This window comes from Euwallacea fornicatus, unplaced genomic scaffold, assembly GCF_040115645.1.
Source record: "Euwallacea fornicatus isolate EFF26 unplaced genomic scaffold, ASM4011564v1 scaffold_116, whole genome shotgun sequence".
In the NCBI taxonomy this organism is placed as follows: Eukaryota; Metazoa; Arthropoda; class Insecta; order Coleoptera; family Curculionidae; genus Euwallacea; species Euwallacea fornicatus.
The window spans coordinates 150,512-154,798 of NW_027096084.1; the positions used below are offsets into that span (position 1 = coordinate 150,512).

The window sequence follows — 4,287 nt, forward strand, 5'->3', positions numbered from 1 at the left end:
TTTCTTTTAATAAACCCTTAATTACAAACAATTTTCAATATAACCTCCATTCTGATCAATGCAAGCTTGAAGTCGAGTAACATAGTTAACAAGAGACAATATGAAAATCAGAATCCGCTATGTTTTTGACTCTATTAGAGCAAATAGGGATATTCTGGAAAATGTTACTCGACTTCAAGCTTGCATTGATCAGAATGGAGGATATATTGAAAATTGTTTATAATTAAGTGTTTATTAAAAGAAATTCTTTTATATTAAATAAAAATAGATAGTGCGGTTATTAATTTTGCTACCTTTTCTTAAATTTTATTTTTCAAAGAAAACCTGTACATTTAGGTACTGGAAGGTGTAACGATTTTTGATTAGTCATATGTTTATCTCTTATTTCGAGTAATAAAATATGGGGTGTTCTATTTAAATTAAGCAAGTTATTTCCTTTCAAAAAGAATACAATTTTCATGTTATTTTTTGGACGCACTGTATGAGATATTTCAATTTTAATAATTCTGACATAAAATACGTTTCATATCTAAGGTTTGGTATGAATTTCGATTTACTCCAGTTTAAGTCCTTCATAACAAAGTTTTAAAAATTGCATGATTTAAAAAAAAAACTTAATTATTTCGAAATCCTTAAGATTTGGGACAAGTAAACCTTAATGAAGCTTACATTTATTTTTCTCAAGAAATCTAAAACGATATTAATACATGGGGCGTCCTATTTAAAAAAACATAACTTTGATATTTTTCACTTATTTAGAACACCCTGTATAAAACGAAAACAATTTTAGAATGTGCCCATAATCGAGTTCTCTATAACGCAAAAAAAAAGAAATTCAAAATATTAAATTGTTTAGCCGTAATCTTCCGAGACCGCACTAAATGACCACCCTGTATACAGGGTGTCCAAGCGAACATTGAATATAGGAGATTAACATGGGAAATTGGTTTTTATTTTTTTGCGCCTGTACGGATTATCCAATTGAAAAATTTTTATATGAAGGTCATAGTATGCAAGACCGGCTATCTTTCAGTATTTTTTTCAGTCTTCTAGTTACAGCCGTTTTGGCTCAAAACGCCTCCAAAATTCAAAAATTTGAATGTCCCGCGTAACCGTTCGGCGCCATGATTGGTCGGAATTAATGTCAAAACACAATGTCGCCAACAACGTAAGCGTAAACACCCCATTTCAAATTAATTTTCCCTTTTTGCTGATTTCTAACTTATTTAAGAATTAATTCAGGGAAAAATCAATGGAAAACCTGAGGATAATTATTATGTGGTCTGCTTTGATGTCCCTACGGTAAATACGCAAGTTTCTTATTACCCCATAATGATAACACAAAGACATAACCTAACCTTTTATCTCACTTACTAGACAGAATCTTCGCGGGCAATTTTAAATTTAATTCAAAACACACCTTTACTATTATGATCAATTTTGAAAAATGATGTAGAGTGATTTCGAAAATAAAAATACTTTTTATCAAAAAGCTTTCATTTATTGATTGTAAATATCCAACAAATTTATGTTTGACCATCATGGCCAAGATAAAAAATAATTGCAAAAAACAATTGCACATTGACATCTATTATCAACTTTTCCTCTTATTCAATTTCTCATTAATTATGAATTTTGAAGAAAAGAAACTAGTTTTAAAGCAATACTGGGCAGGTAATTCCTTTATGCATATTAGAGACACCTTCTCAGCGCTTTTTCCTGACCGCCCAATACCAGCACTAAGCTCTCTCCAAGGTTTGGTTGCTCGATTCGATGAAACTGGGAGTATCAATTCGATGTGTTCTTGTGAACGTAAACGTCGACGTAAAGCTGCTACTCGTCCTGATGAAAACATAGCAAAACTTGTTGTTGTTGCTACTGTAAGTAACGACCCTTTCAAAAGTGTTAGGCAAATCAGCCAAGAAACTGGTGTTGCAAAATCCACTGTACACTATCATTTATGTAAAGAGGGTTACATATCTTTTAAAAAGAGAGTGCACCAAAAACTTTTGCCTGAAGACTTTTTCCATCGTATGGAGCTCTGTGAATTCATCACAGGAAGGCTTATAGTTAGTCCACGATTTGTTAAGAAGATTTGTTTCAGTGACGAATGTTCATTTGGATTGACAGGCAACTCCAATCGTCAAAATGACAGGATTTGGTCATTAGAAAATCCTCATATTGTCAACGATAATCGCGCCCAATGGCGAGCAACAGTAAATGTCTGGATTGGGGTTTTGGGGCGAAACTTGTTGGGACCATTCTTCATCAATGGCAGTTTAAATGCCAACAAGTACAATGAGATGCTCCGCACTGACATTTTGCCTGCAATTCAAGCAGTGGAACCAATCGAAAGAACCTTTTACATGCAGGATGGGGCCCCCAGTCACACAGCTATGCAGACACGGTTATTTTTGAACCAGACATTTCCAGACAGATGGATTGGGAAATTTGGACCAATTAGCTGGCCTCTACGGTCCCCTGACTTAAATCCCTGCGATTATTTTATCTGGGGATTTATCCATGACCGTCTTTATGCAAGGAATAGATGTAAATGTCAATGATTTGAGGTTGGGCATAGAGCAAATATGCCAACAAATCAGTGTTGTGATGCTAGACAACACATGCCGCAACTTTCAGGATCGGTTGGCATATTGTACAGCTGCAGAAAGTGGTCTTTTTGAGCAATTTCTGTAAATATTTTTCATACAATGTTTGATTATAGTTTTTTAGCTTTTTCCCTTACCTGTTTGGTTGAGCTTTAATATGTAGGTAGTTGTTTAATTTATTTGTTTTCATTTCTTTTCTTGTTGCATTTAAATAAAGGTTCTTTTTAGGACCACCAATCCGTGTTTTTTCCTCATCCCTCCCAATCCTATTTCAAAAAAATGATCCTTTATTCATCAACAAAAATATTGCTTCCACTTCCACCACTCACCACACTTCACTACCACTGTAGGTCAGTCACCAGGCCTAATTACTGCTTGAAACAGCAAAACAATATAAAAATTTTATAAATCTAGTAGAACCTAGTTCGTAATTTTAATCATGGCATTTGAGGTTTACTAAATGAGATAAAAGGTTAGGTTATGTCTTTGTGTTATCATTATGGGGTAATAAGAAACTTGCGTATTTACCGTAGGGACATCAAAGCAGACCACATAATAATTATCCTCAGGTTTTCCATTGATTTTTCCCTGAATTAATTCTTAAATAAGTTAGAAATCAGCAAAAAGGGAAAATTAATTTGAAATGGGGTGTTTACGCTTACGTTGTTGGCGACATTGTGTTTTGACATTAATTCTGACCAATCATGGCGCCGAACGGTTACGCGGGACATTCAAATTTTTGAATTTTGGAGGCGTTTTGAGCCAAAACGGCTGTAACTAGAAGACTGAAAAAAATACTGAAAGATAGCCGGTCTTGCATACTATGACCTCCATATAAAAATTTTTCAATTGGATAATCCGTACAGGCGCAAAAAAATATAAACCAATTTCCCATGTTAATCTCCTATATTCAATGTTAGCTTGGACACCCTGTATATATTTTATTATAAATCCATATAAATCCTCCCTTGTTAAGTGTGAGAAAATAGGGTTCGCATATTTTCGAGCTGTGGGACTTGTAGGGCCATTTTTACATTGTGTGGATTTCTTCTTATAGTAATAATAAGTAAGTAGCGCTAAAATACCAAACACAACGAGGATAACAATAAGAGAACTTATAGATAAGCTGATGGTAATGGTATCGAATTCCTTGAGATGTTGTACGGTTAGTTTTTGAGCCTGATTTAGATCAGTGTGAATATTTTCTAGATCAAGGTTGTGCAATTGTAGGGGATTGAATCTTGCTTTTAAATCATCTTTGATATTTACTGGGGGTAACTTTAAGCGTAAATTAATTGTGTCAGGCTTTTGAGTTTCGAAAAGTTTATCTATTTTTGTGGAGCATTCTAAGGGAATATGATCAAGGAGACTTCATTAATGGTTTCGACAGTATGTTGATTAGGGCATTGGAATTCCACAATTGCTCGAGGGGTTGGAACTATTATGAGGGAGTTATCTGATAATTTAAGAAGTGGCGTTTTGGTATAAGTAATTGGGATCATGGGACAATGGTTGGTGAGATTAAGGGTATCCATGATACATTGTTCATGAGTTTGAAGTAGATTTTCGTCGCATAGGACTATGCGATCTGTCTTGGGGCAGTTTTCTTTAAGGTTGAATGATTTGGTTTCCGATTTCAGTAAAATGGGGTTGGTTATGGTCATTACGTAGTTGTGAA

The 4,287-nt window shown here is 34.4% G+C and overlaps 1 long non-coding RNA gene across 2 annotated transcripts; it reads right to left on the bottom strand.

The window, feature by feature from the left end:
* Positions 1 to 1,493: 1,493 nt before the first annotated feature.
* LOC136350128 (uncharacterized) lies at positions 1,494 to 3,407 on the bottom strand. 2 transcript variants are annotated; one of them, XR_010734083.1, is made up of 4 exons: positions 3,138 to 3,407; positions 2,939 to 3,065; positions 2,747 to 2,875; positions 1,494 to 2,691 (listed from the first exon to the last, which is right to left on the bottom strand). It is a non-coding gene; the product is annotated as an uncharacterized lncRNA (long non-coding RNA). The 2 variants fall into 2 exon arrangements; XR_010734082.1 differs by having other exon boundaries at positions 1,496 to 2,691; positions 2,939 to 3,384.
* Positions 3,408 to 4,287: the final 880 nt, after the last annotated feature.